This window comes from Ranitomeya variabilis, chromosome 7 (genome assembly GCF_051348905.1).
Source record: "Ranitomeya variabilis isolate aRanVar5 chromosome 7, aRanVar5.hap1, whole genome shotgun sequence".
Classification (NCBI taxonomy): Eukaryota; Metazoa; Chordata; class Amphibia; order Anura; family Dendrobatidae; genus Ranitomeya; species Ranitomeya variabilis.
The window spans coordinates 78,262,223-78,286,771 of NC_135238.1; the positions used below are offsets into that span (position 1 = coordinate 78,262,223).

General features: G+C 43.8%; 1 protein-coding gene across 1 annotated transcript in view; it reads left to right on the forward strand.

Moving 5' to 3' along the window:
* Positions 1-242: 242 nt before the first annotated feature.
* The window catches only part of RHBDF1 (rhomboid 5 homolog 1), a 270,222-nt gene continuing 245,915 nt past the window's right edge, over positions 243-24,549 (forward strand). The window contains exon 1 of the mRNA XM_077275324.1: positions 243-359. The gene's annotated coding sequence lies outside the window, so the exon portion shown is untranslated. The remainder of the gene's footprint in view (positions 360-24,549) is intronic.

Here is a 24,549-nt window from a genome sequence, read left to right on the forward strand (position 1 = left end):
TAAGCTAGGGGCTCCCTGCTCCCAGAATTACTTCTGATGGTCAAGACGCTATGGTCACATGCCTTTCTGAGCTCCTGAATCAGCAATTATCTGTCTCCTCGTCCACCCAGGCAAGTGGGGAGATGTTGTGTATATGAATACACAAATCAGACTTACAAGGGAAGACGTACAGGGATAAATGAAACTACCAATCATACAAATATGCACTTTCAAACAACAGAGTGAAACACCAGGAAGTAAAGGAAGAGAAAACCAAATAGGAGAGGATGAGGATGTGCACACAGACAAATCACCAAGCAACAGTCTCCTGAACAACGCTCCAGAACACCTCCTCAAACCAACACCTCCAGTTGATAAAGGTAATATGAATTCTTTACATTTTGCATGTTTTTCTCAAGCAACTCTCTCTCTCTCTATACAGTTGAAACTATACAGTTGACACTATATAAAAAGACACATATGGATGTTTTTCTGACATGAAATCAGAATAAATCTTTCTGGTTTTATGTCAATTAGTATTTCCATAATTATTAAGATTTGCCAAATGCCAGAATAATAAGAGAGAATGTTTTAAGGCATGTTTATTATTATTATTATTATTGGTTTTTTTTTATCGCCCTTTATTGCATTTTAATGCAATGTTGCGGCAACCAAAAAAACGTAATTCTGGTGTTTTGACTTTTTTCTCATTACACTGTTTAGCAATCGGTTAATTATTTTGTTATATTGATAGATTGGGCGATTCTGAATGCGCTGATACCAAATATGTATATATTTGATTTATTTTTTGTTGTTTTATTTTGAATGGGGCGAAAGGGGGGTGATTTGAACTTTTATATATTTTTTATAAATATTTTTTAAAACTTTTTTTTTACTTTTGGCATGCTTCAATAGTCTCTATGGAAGACTAGAAGCTGCCATAATCTGATCGGCTCTGCTACATACAGGCGAAGATCAGATCATCTGTATGTAGCAGAATAGCTCACTTGCTATGAGTGTCGACCACTGGGCTGTGCTCACAGCAATCCGGCAGTTGCAACCATAGAGGTCTGCTGGAGACCTCTGGTTGTTATGCCAACCCATCGGTGACCCGCGATCACGTGACGGGGTCATCAATGGGTGGGATTTCCGGCGCGCTTGCCGGGAGCGCGTGTTAAATGACGCTGTCAGAGATTGACAGCGGCATTTAACTAGTTAACACCCATGGGTGGATTAGGATTCCACCCACGGCTGTTAGAGACATGTGCCGGAAAAGATGTGGTCTCAGCACCAGAGGGTATCCAACATCGGCATTCTATCACTTCCGATGTCGGAAAGAGGTTAAACAACTGTAGGAGGGTGGTGCTGTTATGAACAGTAAAGAACATGCTGTTAGTTTAACAGACTGCACCCCCTTGTCTTGCGTGATGGAATGTTCTTCTCCTCCCCTGCAATATACTGTATAATGGACCGGACTGTGCAGATAGCAGGGGTGGAGCCTGAACTGTATGTGTGAGCTGAGGCTGCTGCAGAGAGAACTTTGTGCTAATAGCTGCAAGAGGACCCACAGCCTGTAACGGAGTGGACTTGTGAGATTTGACAGACTTTTCCGGGTGCAGTGAGGGTGGCTGTCCTGTGTTAGTTCGAGGAGCCACGTAGATACTGAAAAAGGGATTTACAGTTTCCAGGAGCACCTCCAGGACCCAGAAGCAAGGAGAAGACCACGTTTCACGGAGCTGGCAGAGAGCCGTGCGCACCACCGTACTAGACTGCTGGGGGCCCCCATGACTGGATCTGAGTCCCCAACATCACCGTGAGTTTGTTCCTGTTTGGTGCACATGTCAGGGCCTAGTGTAGGCTTCAATAGTCAGTACACAGCAGCCGTGTGGCCTGCTTAGTAAAGGCCAGGGAGGTTATACATAGAGTAGCATAATTCTTTGTTTATTGTTTGCATTTACTTGTGTAACATATATTGAGTCTGTAACAGTTGGAGCACCGTGCTATTTTACGGACAAGCTAAAGAATATAACTTATAAATTATCTTTTGCCATTGCATACCCGTTTGCATCTTCCTCATTCACTTCATTCCTTGCCTTCCAATAAATCTACCCTTTGTTGTTTGCACCTCATCTTGTGTACAGTAGTCTTCCTGCACCGTGGTGGTCCTCTGTCCATTGCTTCACAACCACCTATCGACTAAATGCAAGATAATCAGCAGTTGTTTACTGACCTGTTTAGATCGCCCTACTTTACTTTCATAAGCAATGAACGATACCCAATACCATGACAAGAAAATCTTCATTCATATCATTGTTCTCGGCAGCACACATTTTGCTAACACAAGACAATGTGCTGCTGAGAATGAAGATTATTTTTAAGCCAACTAAAAATGTATCAGACCTGACAAATGAGCATTGTTTTTGTTCCTCGAGTCATGGCCTGATTGAAGGGAACAAGCTTTCGTAAGGAAGCACATTCATTAATTATCGGCTGCTAGTTTGCCTGTTCTCGATCAGCGGGAAGAAGATGAATGAAAATCTTTTGCTTTCTTAGCAAACGAGCTTCTACCCTGAGGTCATAATGGATATCCTATAAGCGGAAGAGTGTGAATGCCTGACATTCTGTGATTGATGTGTGTGTTTGGTAGCCTTGTAGACAAGCGGAAACATATTTTAAAGGGAACCTGTCACTAGACTTCAGAAGAAGAAACCAACACTCTGGAGACATAGAGCCTTAATACCCTTCAAAACAAACCTAAATCTGTTGGACAACAAAGACGATACTTGGACAAAGTACTGAACACATACGTCTTAATCACTGAGTTCAGTTTTTTTTAGTTGAGTCCTATTGTAACAGGTGTATAAAACCAAGCTCTTCGCCATGCAATCTGCTTTTACAAACATTTGTAAAGAAATGGCTCGTTTTAGGCCAGGTTCACATGTACTGTAATGCTGTATATTTTTTTTTTCGCTTTAAATTTTTTTTATACAGAAAATCTGTTGGGTGTAACATGTCAAAGCAATGTGGATGTGATTTCACAAAAACTCATGTTTCTGTGTATTTAAAGATGCAGTTTAACTGTGATTTTTTTTATAAGGTTTTTAATAGAAAATTGTAAAAAAAAGTATCTAAAAATGCATTTTTTTTAAAGTGCAGAATCCCATTACTTCTGTACTAAGAAAAAACTCATAAAATGTTGTGTGAAATCTTCACCAAACACACAGCAAATAAACAGTAATCACAGCAGATTCTCAATGCATATTTTGTTGTGGATTCCTGTAGAAACAAATGAAATGGGGAAAAAAGCTGAACAAGGCCTTAAGGAGCTCACTAAATCGGAGACTGGTACTGTGATTAGATGCCAACTAAGTGGCATACCACAAAGACACAAAGCGAGACACGGATTGTGGCAGAGCATAGAGCATATAAATCGTAAATGCTCTACTGAACCAATAATTGCAGGGTTCTAAACCTCCATTGGTATTAATATCAGCACAAAAACTGGGAGCTACATGGCATGGCTTTCCATGGATAAGCCTTACATCACCAAGCACAACGCCCAGTTTCAAATAGACATCAGAGGCTGTAATGGAGCAATGTTGTCTTGGATGCAATAATTACCAGAGATTAGTCTGCAGACAAATTGGAATTAAACTGAAAAAAATGAACTGGAGTATAAGTTGATATGCATGCAAAATAGGAGCATGTTCACAATGACCATAAAACAGACAAAACCAAAGACAGAAACAAAATAAACATACTGTTGTGCTGAAACGTTTACAAACCCCGGCAGATTTTTTTTGCTTTCTTGGCCTTTTTTCAGAGAATATGAATGATAACACTAATACTTTTTCTCCACTCACGGCCAGTGCTTGGGTGAAGCCATTTATTGTCAAACTACTGTGTTTTCTCTTTTTAAATCATAGTGACAACCCAAAACATCCAAATGAACCTGATCATAAGTTCACATACCCCATATCTTAATACCGTGTATTGCCCCCTCTAACATCAATGACAGCTTGAAATCTTTTGTGGTAGTTGTGGATGAGGTTCTTTATTTTCTCAGAGGGTAAAGCTGCCCACTCTTCTTGGCAAAAAGCCTCCAGTTCCTGTAAATTCCTGGGCTGTCTAGCATGAACTGCGCACTTGAGTGGCTCAATGATATTGAGGTCAGGAGACTGAGATGGCCACTCCAGAACTTTCACTTTGTTCTGCTGTAGCCAATAACAGGTCAACTTGGCCTTGTGTTTTGGATCGTTGTAATTTTGGAACATCCACATACGTCCCATGCACAGCTTCCGGGCTGATGAGTGCACATTTGCCTCCGGTATTTGCTGATAATGCGCTGCATTCATCTTTCCTTCAGCTTTGACCAAGTTTCCTGTGCCTTTGTAGCTTACACATCCCCAACACATCAGCGATCCACCTCTGTGCTTTACAATAGGAATGGTGTTCCTTTCATCATAGGCCAAAAAGTTCAATTTTGGTCTCATCGCTCCAAATTACCTTGTTCCAGAAGTTTTGAGGATTTTCTCTGTGCTGTTTTGCGTATTATAGGCAAGATACTTTGTGGCATTGGGTCAGTACTGGATTTCTTCTGGCAACTCGACCATGCAGCCCATTTTTCTTCAAGTGCCTCCTTATTGTGCATCTTGAAACAGCCACACTGCTAGTTTTCAGAGAGTCCTGTATTTCAGCTGATGTTATTTTTGGGTTTTTCTTAGCATCCCGAACAATTTTCCTGGTAGTTGTGGACAACATTTTTGTTGGTCTACCTGACCATGGTTTTGTTTTTTACAGATACCATGATTTTCGATTTGTTAATCACAGGTTTCCTTGGATATCTTTTTGTATCCCTTTCCTGTTTTATACAGTTCAACTACTATTTCCCGTAAATCCGTTGACAATTCTTTTGCCTTCCCCATGACTCACAATACAGAAACGTCAATGGCTACGGACCCCTACTCTTCTCAATCTATACACTTGGCCTGGGACAATTCACAAAGTCCCATGGATTCCAGTACCACCTTTATGCTGAAGACACTCAGATCTACCTCTCTGGCCCAGACGTCACCTCTCTGTTGTCCTGAATCCCAGAGTATCTATCAACCATATCCTCCTTCTCCTCTCGCTTCCTCAAACTCATTGTGGATAATCTGAACTCATCATCTTTCCTCGATCTCACAGATCTTTCTCACCTGGTCTATCTATCACAATAAATGACATCATGCTTTCCCCCGACCCAGAAGTTCGCTGCCTCGGAGTAACTCTCGACTCTGCCCGGTCCTTCAAACCGCACATCCAAGCTCTTTCCACCTCCTGTTGCCTCCAGCTCAAAAATATTTCCAAAATCTGTCCTTTCCGTAACCCTCAATCTACTAAAATGCTTGTGCATGCCCTCATCATCTCCCGCCTCGACTACTGCAACATCCTTTTCTGTGGCCTCCCTGCTAACACTCTCGAACCTCTCCAGTCCATCCTTAACTCTGCGGCCCAACTAATTCATCTCACTCCTCCGCTTCTCCCCTCTGCAAATCTCTTCACTGGCTCCCATTCCCACAACATATCCAGTTCAATTTACTAATACTGACCTACAAAGCCAACCATAACTTGTCTCCTCCATATGAGTCGCCCGCCAGGGCCGTGGGGTACTCGATACCGGGTCCGGTCGGCTTAAAGGGGATGTCACGGTGGCGGCGACCTGGTCCGTGGCCCTGGGCGCCCATGTTAAAGGGAAAGTTTTTAAAGGGGTTTTTGAATAAAGTTTGTGTTCGTGACACCACCTGTGGTATTCGTTCAGTGGGGACCGATGCTTCGTAAAGGGGTCCACTGGGGTGACGTTAAGGCAGGTGAGATAATATAATTTCCCACAGGTGAAGTAGGTCCCCAGGGCTCCCGGTATGTAGGTGAAGATGGTGAGTGGTGCAGTAAAGAACAGAGGATACGGGTTTGAAGTCTCTTTACCTGGTTTACTGAAGGCTTCAGGCAACCGCAGTCCAGGGCACCAGATCACAGGTACAGGAAGGGTCCGGCCAGCTTGGAAGTGAATTCAGAGTCCCCTTTACCAGGTGGAGTTAAATGCCTTCCTATTAGCGCGGTGGTGTTGTAGTCCCTTACTGCCTATGGATTTTGGCAAGGTCCTCACAGTTCTCTCTGTCCTCATTAAAGGTGGGACAAAAACCCGTATGACAGGTGGCTCGAGCCTTTTTACAGGGTCTTTATCACGACCCGGGCTCTATGCGCCACTGTGTCTCCTGGTTATTAGGGCAGACAGGTGATGTGTAATCCAGCTGTCCTGCCGATTTCTGCTGTGCATTCTAGAGCCTGACACCTCGGTCATCCGGCTATTGGAATCTGCGCGATGCTAGGGAGGTAGCCCAGTCGCAGCTGTCCTCCCCAATTGTCACTCTCCTGTGCTTCGCTTTCCTGCACACTCACTAAACCCTGTTCTTCCTTCTGTATATCACTATCCAGGAGCTGCAGCACCTCAGGCTGCATGGCCCCTCACATTGCTCTCTGCCTCAGACTGTTCCAGTCTGCTGTCTGGCACGAACTAACTATCTTTCCCTCCAGACCAGAATATATATATGGGGAGCCACCCTTAAGCAGGATCAGAGCTCCCCCTTCTGGCCTGGAGTGTGAACATGTTGTGTGCTTTGTGATTACCTGATAAGAAGATCTTCCTTCGCTTCCAAGCGTGACATCACTCTCCCCGTGAGGAAAGCAATGCCACTGTTACAACCAGGACCCTGGGGTGTCACACTCCCCCCTTTAGATCCAGTTCTCCCGGACTGGGAAAAGAAAACAACAGTTACAGGTGAAATAAAAGACATACAAAATATTTAAATGCATGTAAACAAGTAAAACAGGTTAATTAATGTAAACTTGTGCTTCCCTTTATGGGAGGTAATTGATACTTGAACGTTGCTGGAACATACAGTATATACAAAAATATGAATAACTTTTCAAAAATAGAACTTTTACTATAAAACGGCGACTACCCTTACGGGTATACTACTTAAGATTTTTTTAATTTAAAGTGCAAAACCAAACATCAGCTTTACCTTCATTTTCCTACTCTCACTATAATTCTTCAACACTATCTGAGTACTTTTCCTATCTCGCATGCAAAATACTATCTATTTTCCTTACAGGGTAACTTATTGGACTACATATTCTGACTTTCTGACACATTTTAACAACAATAAACATTTTTGTCATTTTAAAGTGCAACATATTCAAGTCATTTTAACTGTATAACAGCAGCAACGATGCGAGGAACCCATCATAAACCCCCAACGTAGGACTTGGCGGGCTACAAGGCATATATCCAGACCCGGTGTTCATCCACGCCAGATGGTTTTGCTCTTCAGGTCTCAGGAACAAATCAACTTTTAAGACATTAGCAATTGTTTCTTTAACGGTTGTTTGTAAAACCAGTAGGAAGCACCTAAGTAGGTGCCAACTATGTACAAGAGAGTTAGTTTGTGTACCATTCACTGTCCATGGCCTCAATGTCTTTAAACAAATAACTGAAAGGTTAACGGAAACCTTGTCAGATTAAACAAAACTTTTTAAACTGGTAACTTATTCACAGTCAGGTTCTTCTTTCTCATTTACTTTGGTTGTTTCCATGGTAGCACTTGGCATTGGCTTCTTCCTGGCCTGGGAAGTTCATGGGCCAAAGTTACTCCTGGGAACACATAAAGATCATGGCTTTTGTACTCATGAACTGTCAGGTCATGTCCTGCGATAGGGCTCTGTGTGGCCTGGGTACACATGGTAACTGGTGCTGTAGCCACTGCAGTCTCAGTAGTTGTCATAGTGCAAACTGTCATTTTGGTAAAGGCTTTAGGGGTTGGTGTCACAGTTGAAGCAGTAGTTGTGACCACTTTGGCACTAGATGGTGCTGCTGGTGTCTTAGGCCTAGTGCCCTTTAAATTAGGAGCAGAGTCTTCGTACTTTCTCACATTCAAGGCATACCATCCCTTGTCACCAAAATGCCGGGTGTAAGTTACAGTGTCCCCTGGATTCAAGTCCCTGTCCGGGTGTCCTTCCCTGAGGTGAGATTCCACATCTCTCCTGTTTTTGGGACACTGCGGCTTACGCCGCTGTCCCCTGACTGCTGCGCCTTCCCCTGTGTAACAAGCAGATCTCCCATTCTGTGGCCAAATAGAATATGGGGTTAACTCCCTGCAGAGGGGGCGGGGCTTATCCCCTGCTCCTGGCGCCCGGAAGTGCTGATAGCACATCCGATCCCTGGACCCGGACCTGTTTCCCGCCCTCCCTCCCCTTTTTGTTATGGTTTGTTTCAGTCGCAGCTGCGGAAGGGTGGAGTTTTGTTGGTGGTGAAGATACCTGCCCGGGAGTCCGGAAGGCAGTTAATCTCCCTACACCCAAATTTGTTGGCAGATATTGCCTGTTTTTATAAGCTGCGACCAAATATTTTACCCAAAGTTAAAAGATGGAAATTTTATGCTTATATTTCCCAATAAAAGTTTTCAAGTTTGATAATTTGTTTGTGTCACTTAATGGGAGAAAACTGTTATGGGTCGTAGCAGTCAACAAACACCTCTGGATACAGGTCTGGCTCTTTTATGAACCTCCAGCTTCTTTTCAGTCTGAAGGCTACTACAGTGCCCTGCCTCAGAGGGGCCTGGTTTGTCTCTGCGGGCCTGAGCTTTAGCGTGCAGATCTTTTTGTCTAATGCTTTACGCCTGGCCTGGTGTTCTTTATCTTTCTTTTCCCACTCTTGTGCAAGATGCTGCTGATATTCCCCCCAGCTGAGGACTTCCATCACTTCTCCTTCTTTTCTCAACCCCATGGAACCCAATGAGATCTGTGCCACAAAGAATTTGTGTTTGCAATCATTTTCAGGAAGAAACTGAGTATTATCTGACAGAATTGCAGGGGTGTCAATACTTTTGGCCACAACTGTACCTCTCCTGGTATACTGGTGGGCTGAATCGGGGCTCCCATGCTACTTTCCATACCCGAGGCCTGGTCCTATTCCCCCAGGATCTGAACCCGACCGGATTCACAGCATGGCGGTGCAGCTAGTGGGCCCACTAGGAGTTCCTCGGCTACTGGGGCTGGGTTGGTCTCCTTACCTGCCGCTGCGGTGTCTCCGATGCCGGTCTCCTCTGTTGACAACAAGGGCCACCGGATAGGACTCTGCTCCTGCGTCCGCAAAAGTTGGTCGCTGAGCTCTTCCACCTCTGCCTTCAGGAACTCTGGGACCACTGGTGACGGCTCGCCACGGCTTCCATCCTGGTACCTGGAGGAGTCCTTCAAGGGCGGAGATTCTTCTTCCTCCTTCTCCCGCCATTCAGGATCAGGAGGCGGATCTCGCTGGCTGACGGGCATGTCCTCAGGGTGCAAAAGTATTTGGAATGGGCGGCCATTGTTTATGCAACGCACAGCTAGTCCCCACCCACGATGGCGCACTTTTCTTTCTCCTGCGCCCCTCGTGGCGCTATAATGGCAGCAGTCTCACAACAAATTAGTCTCTGAGGCGCACAAGACCCATTTCAAAGGGTCAGTCCATCCTGTTCGTGACTCCAAGAATGAGTCGCCCGCCAGGGCAGTGGGGTACTCGGTACCAGGTCCGGTCGGCTTAAAGGGGAATGTCATGGTAGTGGCCGCCTGGTCCATGGCCCTGGGCACCTATGTTAAAGGGAAAGTTTTTAAAGGGGTTTTTGAATAAAGTTTGTGTTTGTGACGCCACCTGTGATATTCGGTCAGTGGGGACGGACGCTGCTTAAAGGGGTCCACTGGGGTGATGTTAAGGCAGCTGAGATGGTATAACTTCCCACAGGTGAAGTAGGTCCCCAGGGCTCCCGGTATGTAGGTGAAGATGGTGAGTGGTGCAGTAATGAACGGAGGACACGATTTTACAGTCTCTTTACCCGGTTTACTGAAGGCTTCAGGCAACTGCAGTCCAGGGCACCAGATCACAGGTACAGGAAGGGTCTGGCCAGCTTGGAAGCAAATTCAGAGTCCCCTTTACCAGTTGGAGTTAAAAGCCTTCCTATTAGCGTGGTGGTGTTGTAGTCCCTTACTGCCTATGGCTTCTGGCAAGGTCCTCACAGTTCTTTCTGTCCTCCTTAAAGGTGGAACACAAACCCGTTTGACAGGTGGCTAAAGCCTTTTTACAGGGTCTCTATTATGACCCAGGCTCTATGCGCCACTGTGTCTCCTGGGTAATAGGGCAGACAGGTGATGTGTAATCCAGCTGTCCTGCCTGTTTCTGCTGTGCCTCCTAGAGTCCGACACAACCTTGGTCTTCCGGCTACCGAAATCTGCGCTCTGCCAGGGAGGTACCCAGTTGCAGCTGTCCTCCCCAACTGTCACTCTCTTGAGCTTTGCTCTCCTGCACGCTCACTAAACACTGTTCTTCCTTCTGTATATCACTATCCAGGAGCTGCAGCACCTCAGGCTGTTTGGCCCCTCACATTGCTCTCTGCCTCAGACTGTTCCAGTCTGCTGTCTGGGACGAACTAACTATCTTTCCCTGCAGACCAGAATATATATATAGGGGAGCCACCCTTAAGCAGGATCAGAGCTCCCCCTTCTGGCCTGGAGTGTGAACATGTTGTGTGCTTTGTGATTACCTGATAAGATCTTCCTTCGCTTCAAAGTGTGACATCACTCTCCCCATGAGGAAAGCGATGCCACTGTGACAACCAGGACCCTGGGGTGTCACATATACTGTATATTTCTGAACTAATCTCACGATATCTTTCCTCACGTAACCTCCGGTCCTCCCAAGACCTCCTTCTCTCCTCCACATTTATTCGTTCCTCACCTAATCGCCTCAAAGACTTCCCCCAAATATCCCCCATTCTCTGGAATTCTGTGCTCCAACATGTCTGACTATCAACCACATTCGGATCCTTCAGATGGAACCTGAAAACCCACCTCTTCAAGAAAGCTTACAGCCTGCAATGACTCCGCTGCCTCCTCACCACTACCAGAGCTACAGCTTTGCCAACATCAGAGTTGCTGTAACCCCTAAATCTACTGTCTCCTTTCCCGCCATCCTGTAGAATGTAATCCCACAAGGCCAGGGTCCTCTCCTCTCTGTATCAGTCTGTCATTGTTACTTTGCTTACTGTGATATCTGTAATTTGTATTTAACCCCTTCTCATGTACATCACCATGGAATCAATGGTGCTATATGAATAAATAAATAAATAGATAATAATGGCTGGATGAAAGATGCCAGAGTCTGTCTGGATCCCAGAAACTCACTCAGCTTTTATGCACACACTGATTACAAGCAAACAGGTCACAGGTTAAGATGATACCTTTAGTAGCCATTCAAACCCATTTGTGTCAACATCTGTGCATGTTATCAGGCCAAAATCACCAGGGTATGTGAACTTTTGATCAGGGTTATTTGGATATTTTGGATGTTATTATGATTTAAAGAGAGAAAACACAGTAGTTTGACAATACATGGCTTCACCCAACCACTATACATTAGTGGTGAAAAAGTTTTGGTGTTATCATTCATATTCTCTGAAAAAAAGCCAAGAAAGCAAAAATTCTACAGGGGTATGAAAACTTTTGAGCACAACTGTATACCTTGCTGCAAGTAAATAAGTAAAAGCAATAGTGCATATAAATAATATTAAGTACTTAAATAACACTGTTTTTGAACAAAAAAAGCATAAAAACCATTCCACCAATGTATGAGAGACGTTTAATAAAGATTTCCCCTGACCCACTTCTACTTATCAAAGCATGCTGCAACTGCACATGTGTAATGATATAAGTCTCTATAGGTTACGTGCCAGTTTGCAACTCAGAACTGATAATGGTCTTAATTCTACAGGTGCTGAAGTGGTGTGAGGTTTGATAATGGACCCAGTGGCATACAGAGCAGTCATGAAGTTCCTTTTCTTGAAAGGTTGCACACCAAAGAAGACATACGATGAGATGAAAGAGGTTTATGGTGTTGATTGCCCATCATATGATGTAGTCAAGAACTGGCATCGTCAATTCAAATGTGGTTGGACTTCGGTAAAAACAGCTCCAATTTCAGGGCGACCCCACTCTGCTATTGATGAAAACACCATCCAGCATGTGGAGGTCGCCATTTTGGAAAATCGACGCATAACCATTTGCCACCATGGTCTAAGATTAGTGTGGGATCCATGGAAAAAATCATCCAAGACCATCTTCACTTGCATAAGGTATCTGCTCCCTGGATTCCCGAGTTGCTCACACCTTTCCAGAAGAAGGAACGAGTCGAATGCTCTCAGACTCTATTGACGATGTGCCATGGAAACCAGGAGGACTTTTCAACAGACTGATCACACAGGATGAAAGCTGGGTCCATCACTATGATCCTGAGACTAAAAGCCAGTTGATCTAATGAAAGCGTCATGACTCACCACCTCCAAAGAAGGCACGTGCCCAACCCACGGCAGCCAAAGTCATGCTCACAGTATTTTCGGACCAGCACAGAGTAGTATTGATGGATTTCCTAGCAAAGGGTACAATGATCACTGGGGTATACTATGCTTCGCTGCTGCGGAAATTGTGGGAGGCCATCAAAACCAAGAGATGTGGCATGCTCACCAAAGGTGTCCGCCTTCTGCAAGATAATGCACCAGTTCACAACTCACATGTTGCCCAAATGGAAGCATGCTGCCGTGGCTTTGAAATTATTACTCACCCGACCTTGCACCATTGGACTTCCACCTTTTTCCAACAATGAAGTTATTTTTGAAGGGCAAGCATTTTCCAGATGATGATACTGATTTCCGAAGTCACAATGAAGCTTTTGGGTAACCTGTCGACTTCTACAAGCGAGGTGTTTACAGTTGCTTAAAGAGATGGGAGAAGGGTGTGTCTCTAGGTGGTACCTATGTAGAGAAGGACTAATAACTGTGCAAAGTTTCTTTGCTCTCAGTCCACAGAAAGTGGGTCAGGGGAAATCTTTAATGAATGCCCCCTGTAAAGGTTTTAATACTAGAGATTAGGACCATCCTGAATTTGGGTACACCTTGAAGTTGGTAGGAATGGCTTTTACACTTTTTTTAAAATCAAAAACAGTGTTTACTAAGGACCCAATGTTGTTTATGTGCACTATTGCTTTTACATATTTACTTGCAGCAGGGTATGTGTTTATATGGTTTCTGTCTTGGGTGTTGCAGACAACATGGGCAACGTCATGAGAAGACTTTCAAGAGGGAACCTCACACCGGTCCTACTCCCAGGATTATAATGTGGGGTGGCATAATGTACGTAGTCGGACCTCTCTAGTCTTTCTCCCAGATACACTAACAGCTTGTCATTACATTGATTTGGTCTTGGAGCCAGTGTTACACACATTTCTCCAAAGTGTCCCAAGAGCCATTTTTCAACATGACAACTCAAGGCTACTGTCAGCAGCCTATATGGTCTGAATGTGCTACCATGACCTGCAGCGTCTCCAGACTTGTCTTCCATTTAACACATCTGGGGCGCCATTGGCTGTTAATTGCACAAGGAGTTGCTAGCAGCAGATCTTGATGATTTGCCCAAGTGCATTCAACATGCAGAATATACCTCAGACAACAATAATCTCATTGATAAGAGCCGAGGTTATGAGTGTTGGGATCTCTACATGTGTGACTCATTCTCAATGCTGAAAAAAAATCGAGATGTTTCGAAAATGTTTACTTTTTTCCATCATTTGCATATCATTAACATATCTATCTTGTGATTTCAATAACTACATGATTTGTAATTTCAATATTGACGAGTGTACTGTATGTGCTGTATGTGTGTGCAGTGTGTGTGTGTGTGTGTGTGTGTGTGTGTATATATATATATATATATATATATATATATATATATATATATGGAGGGCAATGAATATTAATTTCTTCCTGGTATGATTGATTAGCCCCATCCCCTCGTTGGTATGATTGGCCCCATCCCAGTCCAGTCCTGGTATCCATGGCCCCATCAGAAAAGATTTAAAAAAAAACCTTTACTCTTACCTTCCTCCGCTCCCTCGCAGTTGCAGCATCCTGCTCCAGTGCCAACAGCTGCTTAATGCGGTTCCGGTGAGTATTCCGGCAGCTGTGCTCTGCTTGTGAGCAGCGCATAATGTCTCTGCCATGTGCTGCTTACAAGCATTAAGCAGCTGTTGGCACCGGAGCAGGACGCTGCAACTGCGAGGGAGCGGAGGAAGGTAAGAGTAAAGGTTTTTTTTTTTATCTTTTCTGATGGGGCCATGGATACCAGGACTGGGATGGGGCCAATCAATTATACAAGGAACTGGATGGGGCCAATCAATCATACCAGGAACTGGATGGGGCCAATCAATCGTACCAGGAACTGAATGGGGCCAATCTAACGTACCAGGAACTGGATGGGGCCAATAAATCGTACCAGGAACTGAGTGGGGCCAATCAATCGTACCAGGAACTGGATGGGGCCAATCAATAATACCAGGAACAGGATGGGGCCAATCAATCATACCAGAAACAGGATGGGGCCAATCAATTATATCAGAATATAAATGGGACCATGCATACCAGGACTGGGATGGGGCCAATCATACCAGAATAAGGATGGGGCCATGCATACCAGGATAGGGATGAGGAGATCATGCATACCAGGATGGGGATGAGGAGCCATGCATACCAGGATAGGGATGAGGGGGCCATGCATACCAGGATGGGGATGAGCGCCATGTGTAAGGGTAGGCCAGGCGGGTAGTCGTGGCTGAGGACTTCTGCTCCATCACAGACTTTTGCTCCATAACACCCTGGCCTCCCCTCACATACACTCCATGACTCCTAGTCAGCATACCTGCTGCTCCTTTAGTATGTGTATCTGTGTCTCCAGGTCCAACTCCTTCAGAGTATTTTCTTATCTTCAGGGGAATCTCTCCTCAGACGATTTCACACAAACAGAGACACAGTCCATTGCAACTTTCGACTGAATAACTTTACTAACTTCAAGACACAGCACAACCATTCTAAGCAGTACACGTCTTCTTCTTTCCCTGCACTATTCTTCCTGTCACACAGCACGTATCCGGGTCGTACCGTACCTCACGGTTTCTCAGAGTCTTCCCTGTTCAGCTCTATCACGGTCAGGCATCCTGTAATCTGTTTCGCCCCAGACACAAGCCCTTCAGTCCCTGAAATCAGCTGCAAACAGGCGAGAGTCCTGCCCTTCTGTCCTGGCTTTTTCTTCTGCCTCTGTCCAAATGCTGCTGTATCCTATTGGTGTGGATGGCTTGGCTCTTGCCTAAACCGTTACATGGTCACTGCTATTGCTGCTGTCACTGCTGCAATCTTCCCCACTGACCCTGCATTGCTGAGCTTGCTCTTAAACGTTACGGGGCCTTTCTTCTCTCTCGGCTGGCCTTCCTGGCCCTGATGCTGCCTGACTGGACCTTGGACTTCTGTAGAGCTGACTGCCCTGACAGGGCGCTCCCGCCCAACTGATTCAAATTTCCAGATGTTTCCCAGATTAAATGCCGTTAGCTCCTCCCACTTAACTATTTACAAGCTGAATAACTCTGCACTCCCATCTAGTTGCCAAACTGGGGTACTATGCTTTCCCTACAACAATAACAGTAATCATACAAAGCAACTGGTACCATAAATAGGCACAATATGAATGATTTACAATAGCATAACAAGGAAGGCAAACATTCATATTTACGGACACCTCCTTGCTCCCCTTACACATGCATACCAGGATAGGGATGAGGAGACCATATTTACCAGGATAGGTGATCTTAAGTACAGAATTGATCACATTTTTTGCTTCAGTTTCTTTTTCCCTAATTTCCTCCTCTAAAACTTAGGTGCGTCTTATGGTCCGATGAGTTTTCTAGTCCGAAAAATACAGTATATATATATAGTATATATATACATATATATATATATATATATATATATATATATATATATATATATATATATATATATATATATATATATAAAATATATATATATATGTATATTTCAAGCCTACATCCACAGACCAGTGGTCAATTATCCAGGATGTTGTTCAGAAACTGTGTGTCTGCTTCGATGCTGCTTTATAGGCATGGGATGGTGTCACAATAAATATCAATGTAGATTTCTCATTTGTTCATTCATTTTGCATTTTTTTAATTAATAAAAATAAACTATTAACACTTCTATTTTTTATTGCATTCCTACTTTGCAGCATTTCTCACATCTGCCTAAAAGTACTATGCATATGAACAATATAATATATATAATAATGCCCGTTTGTACCACCTCACAGGATAATGCCTCCTTTGTGTTCTGATGTGTTCTGACATGGCAATACTGCTCTTTTAATTCATTCCTAAATTGCCCAATGAATTTTCTTTTTTAAATTGTAATTTTTATTTAAATACATTTTTCAATCTTTACAGGAAAAGAAAAAGATTTAGCAATTTTTAATTTTTCACTATCATTTATAGTTTGTCAACCAATAGTATTCTATAATAATACTTTAACTTTACCTTTGAATTGCCCAATGAATTTTAAGATTCCTCCTTAGTACATGTCCCACCAGGGCCGGGACAAAATATTTTGGTGCAGATGAAGCCAATGATTCACCCCCTTCCAACCCAAAGCAAAGGAATGGCTCAAAGACTAAGGACCCATAATCCACATACCCCCTTCCCCTCCGATGGGTTAGGTAGCAAACTCTAATGATCACTTCCACTAGAATTGTTACCTTTTCGCAAAATTTTTTTTCATCAAAAGTTAAAAAAGTGGTGTACTTTAGGCATGTGACTTAATTGTGAGTGCAATTTCCATATTAGATTTATTTTATTATTTATTATGCAGTGCTTATATAGCACTATCATATTCCACGCTTTACACACATTATTATTGCTGTCCCCAATGGGGCTCACAATCTAAACTCCCTATCAGTATGTCTCGGAGTGTGGGATGAAACTCACACAAACACGGGGAGAACATACAAACTCCTTGCAGATGTTGTCCTTGATGGGATATGAACCCAGGACTCCAGCGCTGCAAAGTAACAGTGTTAACCACTAAGCCACCATGCTGCCCATGACAGAATCAATCATTTTTCTGGACCACTTACACCAGGGGTGAGGAACCTTTTTCCAGCCGGGTGCCATTTGGAAATTTCTACCATCATTCGTGGGTGAGTATATCACGATTTTTTATTTTAATTCTTTTTTTTTAACAATTATATGGTGCCCAGTCCGTGGAGGAGAGTCTCCTCTCCTCCACCCTGGAGGGCATGGCCCCATGCGGGAATTTTAATTCTTTTTTTTTAACAATTATATGGTGCCCAGTCCGTGGAGGAGAGTCTCCTCTCCTCCACCCTGGAGGGCATGGCCCCATGCGGGAAGTAAGCAGATCAATGCATTCCTAGGTGTGCGGAATCCCCGCGATTCTGCAAATTTAATGAACATGCTGCGTTTTTTTCTGCAATGCGATTCCGCTCAGGAAAAAATATGCAGTATGTGCACAAAAAATGCGGATTGCATTCTATTAAATAGGATGCTTAATGTGAGCGTTTTTTTTTGTGGTTTTATAGCGAAAAACCGTGAAAAAAACGCGAAAAATCTGCTACATGTGCACACAGCCTGAATGTGACAGCTGGAGCTGCTTCTCTTCGGTGCAGCTGTGATGTTAGGTGATACTGATCATGTTGCTTCTCACAGCTGCTTTTTCAGGTTTGTATCGGCCAGGAGAGCAGTCAACTTTTTGTCATAATAACTTTTGGAAATCATATACATCACCATAGGACACGCTGGGACTACTGTATATACATCATTTAGGAGACACTGAGACAGCTGTATCTACAGTGTCTTGCGAAAGTATTCGGCTCCCTGGAACTTTTCAACCTTTTCCCACATATCATGCTTCAAACATAAAGAAACCAAATGTAAATTTTTGGTGAAGAATCAACAACAAGTGGAACACAATTGTGAAGTTGAACGAAATTTATTGGTTATTTAAAATTTTCGTGGAAATTCAAAAACTGAAAAGTGGGGCGTGCAATATTATTCGGCCCCTTTACTTTCAGTGCAGCAAACTCACTTCAGAAGATCATTGTGGATCTCTGAATGATCCAATGTTGTCCTAAATGCTTAATGATGATAAATATAATCCACCTGTGTGTAATGAAGTCTCCGTATAAATGCACCTGCTCTGTGATAGTCTCAGGGTTCTGTTTGAAGCACAGAGAGCATCATGAAGACCAACAGGCAGGTCCGTGATACTGTTGTGGAGAAGTTTAAAGCCGGATTTGGATACAAAATAATTTCCAAAACTTTAAACATCCCAAGAAGCACTGTGCAAGCGATCATATTGAAATGCAAGGAGTATCATACCACTGCTAATCTACCAAGACCCGGCCGTCCCTCTAAACTTTCATCTCAAACAAGGAGAAGACTGATCAGAGATGCAGCCAAGAGGCCCATGATCACTCTGGATGAACTGTGAGCTGAGGTTGGACAGTCTGTCCATAAGACAACAATCAGTCGTACACTGCACAAATCTGGCCTTTATGGAAGAGTGGCAAGAAGAAAGCCATTTCTCAAAGATATTCATAACAAGTGTTGTTTAAAGTTTGCAACAAGCCACCTGGGAGACACACCAAACATATGGAAGAAGGTGCTCTGGTCAGATGAAACCAAAATCGAACTTTTTGGCAACAATGCCAAAAGATATGTTTGCCATAAAGGCAACACAGCTCATCACCCTGAACACACTATCCCCACTGTCAAACATGGTGGTTGCAGCATCATGGTTTGGGCCTGCTTTTCTTCAGCAGGGACAGGGAAGATGGTTAAAATTGATGGGAAGATGGATGGAGCCAAATACAGGACCATTCTTGAAGAAAACCTGTTTGAGTTAGCAAAAGATCTGAGACTGGGACAGAGATTTGTCTTCCAACAAGACAATGATCCCAGACATAAAGCAAAATCTACAATGGAATGGTTCACAAATAAACGTATCCACATGTTAGAATGGCCAAGTCAAAGTCCAGACCTCAATCCAATCGAGAATCTGTGGAAAGAGCTTAAAACTGCTGTTCACAAACGATCTCCATCAAACCTCACTGAGCTTGAGCTGTTTGCCAAGGAAGAATGGGCAAGAATTTCAGTCTCTCAATGTACAAAACTGATAGAGACATACCCCAAGTGACTTGCAGCTGTAATCGCAGCAAAAGGTGGCGCAACAAAGTATTAAGTTAACCCCTTTACCCCCAAGGGTGGTTTGCACGTTATGGACCGGGCCAATTTTTACAATTCTGACCACTGTCCCTTTATGAGGTTATAACTCTGGAACGCTTCAACGGATCCCAGTGATTCTGACATTGTTTTCTCGTGACATATTGTACTTCATGATAGTGGTAAAATTTCTTTGATATTACCTGCGTTTATTTGTGAAAAAAACGGAAATTTGGCGAACATTTTGAAAATTTCGCAACTTTCCAATTTTGAATTTTTATGCAATTAAATCACAGAGATATGTCACACAAAATACTTAATAAGTAACATTTCCCACATGTCTACTTTACATCAGCACAATTTTGGAACCAAAATTTTTTTTTGTTAGGGAGTTATAAGGGTTAAAAGTTGACCAGCAATTTCTCATTTTTACAACACCATTTTTTTTTAGGGACCACTTCTCATTTGAAGTCATTTTGAGGGGTCTATATGATAGAAAATACCCAAGTATGACACCATTCTAAAAACTGCACCCCTCAAGGTGCTCAAAACCACATTCAAGAAGTTTATTAACCCTTCAGGTGTTTCACAGGAATTTTTGGAATGTTTAAATAAAAATGAACATTTAACTTTTTTTCACAAAAAATTTACTTCAGCTCCAATTTGTTTTATTTTACCAAGGGTAACAGGAGAAAATGGACCCCAAACGTTGTTGTACAATTTGTCCTGAGTACGCTGATACCCCAAATGTGGGGGTAAACCACTGTTTGGCCGTATGGGAGAGCTCGGAAGGGAAGGAGCGCCGTTTGACTTTTCAATGCAAAATTGACAGGAATTGAGATGGGACGCCATGTTGCGTTTGGAGAGCCACTGATGTGCCTAAACATTGAAACCCCCCACAAGTGACACCATTTTGGAAAGTAGACCCCCTAAGGAACTTATCTAGATGTGTGGTGAGCACTTTGACCCACCAAGGGCTTCACAGAAGTTTATAATGCAGAGCCGTAAAAATAAAACAAACATTTTTTCCCACAAAAATTATTTTTTAGCCCCCAGTTTTGTATTTTTCCGAGGGTAACAGGAGAAATTGGACCCCCAAAGTTGTTGTCCAATTTGTCCTGAGTGCGCTGATGCCCCATATGTGGGGGGGAACCACCGTTTGGGCGCATGGGAGGGCTCGGAAGGGAAGGAGCGCCATTTGGAATGCAGACTTAGATGGAATGGTCTGCAGGCGTCACATTGCGTTTGCAGAGCCCCTAATGTACCTAAACAGTAGAAACGCCCCACAAGTGACCCCATATTGGAAACTAGACCCCCCAAGGAACTTATCTAGATGTGTTGTGAGAACTTTGAGCCCCCAAGTGTTTCACTACAGTTTATAACGCAGAGCTGTGAAAATAAAAAATCCTTTTTTTTCCCACAAAAATTATTTTTTAGCCCCCAGTTTTGTATTTTCCCAAGGGTAACAGGAGAACTTGGACCCCAAAAGTTGTTGTCCAATTTGTCCTGAGTACGCTGATACCCCATATGTTGGAGTTAACCCCTGTGTGGGCACACGGGAGAGCTCGGAAGGGAAGGAGCACTGTTTTACTTTTTCAATGCAGAATTGGCTGGAATTGAGATCGGACACCATGTCGCGTTTGGAGAGCCCCTGATGTGCCTAAACAGTGGAAACCCCCCAATTATAACTGAAACCCTAATGCAAACACACCCCTAACCCTAATCCCAACGGTAACCCTAACCACACCTCTAACCCAGACACACCCCTAACCCTAATCCAAACCCTATTCCCAACCGTAAATATAATCCAAACCCTAACCCTAACTTTAGCCCCAACCCTAACTTTAGCCCCAACCCTAACTGTAGCCTTAACCCTAGCCCCAACCCTAACCCTAGCCCTAACCCTTACCCTAATCCTAACCCTAGCCCTAACCCTAGCCCTAACCCTAATCCTAACCCTAGCCTGTTGTGGATTCTGTTTGTGGGCTCCCTCTGGTGGTTACTGCTGGTACTGGGTGACTTTGGTGGGTTGCGGCCTTTGGTTTCCACCTGTCCATCAGAGGCTGGGTGTTTCCTATTTTACCTGGCCTTTCTGTCATTCCCTTGCCGGCTATCAATGTATTCAGATGTGCTCTGTTTGGTTCCTGCCTACCTGCTCCCAGATCTTTCAGGATAAGCTAAGTGCTGATTTTCAGTTGTTTGGTTTTTTTGTCCAGCTTGCTTATTATGTCTCTATGCTAGCTGGTAGCTCTAGTGGACTGAGGTTCTCCCCATGTGCCATGAGTTGGCACATGGGTTCTTGTAATCTCAGGATGTTTTTTTTGATTAGGGTTTTTTGCTGACCGCTCAGTCCCCTTTTGTATCTTTCTGCTTTCTAGTTTACAGCGGGCCTCAATTTGCTAAAGCTATATATATCATCTCTATGTGTGTGCCTTCCTCTCATTTCACCGTCAATACATGTGAGGGGGCAACTATATCTTTTGGGGTTCATTCCTCTGGAGGCAAGTGAGGTCTTATTTTCTCTGCAGTACTAGTTAGCTCTTAGGCTGGTGCGTGGCGTCTAGAACCAACATAGGCACGCTCCCTGGCTATCTCTAGTTGCGTTTGTCAGGCGTAGGGCAGCGGTCAGCCCAGGTTCCATCACCCTAGAGCTCGTCCGTTATTTATTTGTACTTTGCTTGTCCTGTGCTATCCCTAGCCATTGGGGATTCATGACAGTATAGCCGGCCCGCAAAGCGTTAATGTTTTGGGCTGAAGCAGGAGAAAAAGAAGTGTTTAAGGGAAATTTTTTTTTTTTTTCCTTCAGAGTTTTGCTGCCTAGCCCTTAATTGCTGTCTAGCTGCTTCTTACCTCCTCTTAACCCTTGAATGGCTCTGATCTTAGCTGTTTAACATGGATGTCCAGAGTTTGGCTTCCAGCCTGAGTAATCTCGCGGCAAAAGTTCAAAACATACAGGATTTTGTTGTTCACACTCCCATGTCTGAACCTAGAATTCCTATTCCAGAGTTCTTTTCTGGAGATAGATCTACCTTCCTGAATTTCAGGAACAATTGTAAATTGTTTCTTTCTTTAAAATCTCGCTCCTCTGGAGACCCTGCTCAACAGGTCAAGATTGTAATATCTTTCCTGCGGGGCGACCCTCAGAATTGGGCATTTGCATTGGCACCAGGGGATCCTGCATTGCTCAGTGTGGATGCGTTTTTTCTGGCATTGGGATTGCTCTATGAGGAACCTAACCTGGAGATTCAGGCTGAAAAGGCTTTATTAGCCCTCTCTCAGGGGCATGATGAAGCGGAAATATATTGTCAAAAATTTCGGAAATGGTCGGTGCTTACTCAGTGGAATGAGTGCGCCCTGGCTGCAAACTTCAGAAATGGTCTTTCTGAGACCATTAAGGATATTATGGTGGGGTTCCCTACGCCTACAGGTCTGAATGAGTCTATGGCTATGGCCATTCAGATTGATCGGCGTTTACGGGAGCGCAAACCCGTGCACCAGTTGGCGGTGTCTTCTGAACAGGCACCTGAGACTGTTGTGAATTTGGATTTTGGGCTCCCCCGGTGGCCACTGGTGGAATTGAACTTGTGTCATCATCTTTCCTGTTCACCTGTTCTCATCAGATCTGGGTGTCGCTATATAACCTGGCTTCTCTGTTAGTTGCTTGCCGGTCAACAATGTTATCAGAAGCCTCTCTGTGCTTGTTCCTGCTCCCAGACATCTACTAGATAAGTTGGACTTTCGTCCATGTTTGTTTTTGCTTTTTGGTTCCAGTTCACAGCTGCAGTTTCGTTACTGTGTCTGGAAAGCTCTTGTTGATCAGGAATTGCCACTCTGGTATTATGAGTTAATGCCAGAGTCCTAAAGTAATTTCTGGATGGTGTTTTGTTAGGGTTTTCTGCTGACCATGAAAGTGTTCTTCCTGTCTTCTGCTATCTAGAAAGCGGACCTCAAATTTGCTAAAACTATTTTCCTGCTGTGTTTGTTATTTCATCTAAAATCACCGCCAATATATGTGGGGGGCCTCTGTCTCCTTTTTGGGCATTTCTCTAGAGGTGAGCCAGGTCTTATATTTCCCTCTGCTAGCATTATTTAGTTCTCCGGCCGGCGCTGGGCATATAGGGATAAAAAGTAGGACATGCTACCTGGCTACTTCTAGTTGTGCGGTAGGTTTAGTTCATGGTCAGTACAGTTCCCATCTTCCAAGAGCTTGTTCCTATATAGGCTTATGCTATGTTCTCTAGCCATGAGATCATGACAGTTTGACCGGCCTACTAAAGGGTTAATTCCTTGGCTGTGAAAGGAGTGAAATAAGAAGTCTGCTGAGAGTTTTTTTTTTTTTTTTTGTGTTCTTAATTGGATCATTTGCTAGTCTGTCTATGCTGCAGTCTTTCTTTTTTTTCTCTCTCCTTCTAATCTTTGAATGGCTCTGTGTTCACCTGTTTATTATGGATCTTCAGAGTGTAACTGCAGGTTTGAATAATCTCACCACGAAAGTACAAAATTTGCAAGATTTTGTTGTTCATGCTCCGGTATCTGAACCGAGAATTCCTCTGCCGGAATTTTTCTCGGGGAATAGATCTGGTTTTCAGAATTTTAGAAATAATTGCAAGTTATTTTTGTCCCTGAAATCTCGTTCTGCCGGGGACCCTGCACAGCAGGTTCGGATTGTGATTTCTCTGCTCCGTGGCGACCCTCAAGACTGGGCTTTTTCATTGGCACCAGGGGATCCTGCGTTGCGCAATGTAGATGCGTTTTTTCTGGCCTTGGGGTTGCTTTATGACGAACCTCATTTGGAACTTCAGGCAGAAAAAACTTTGATGTCCCTATCTCAGGGGCAAGATGAAGCTGAAATTTACTGCCAGAGATTCCGTAAATGGTCTGTGCTTACTCAGTGGAATGAGTGTGCCTTGGCGGCTACTTTCAGAGAGGGTCTCTCTGATGCCATTAAGGATGTTATGGTGGGGTTCCCTGTGCCTGCGGGTCTGAATGAGTCCATGACAATGGCTATTCAGATCGATAGGCGTCTGCGGGAGCGCAAACCAGTGCACCATCTGGCGGTGTCCACTGAGAAGACGCCAGAAAGTATGCAGTGTGATAGAATTCTGTCCAGAAGCGAGCGGCAGAATTTTAGACGGAAAAATGGGTTGTGTTTCTATTGTGGGGATTCTACTCATGTTATATCAGCATGCTCTAAGCGTACTAAAAAGCTTGATAAGTCTGTTTCCATTGGCACTTTACAGTCTAAGTTTATTTTGTCTGTGACCCTGATTTGCTCTTTGTCATCTATTACCACGGACGCCTATATCGACTCTGGCGCCGCTTTGAGTCTTATGGATTGGTCCTTTGCCAATCGTTGTGGGTATGATTTAGAGCCT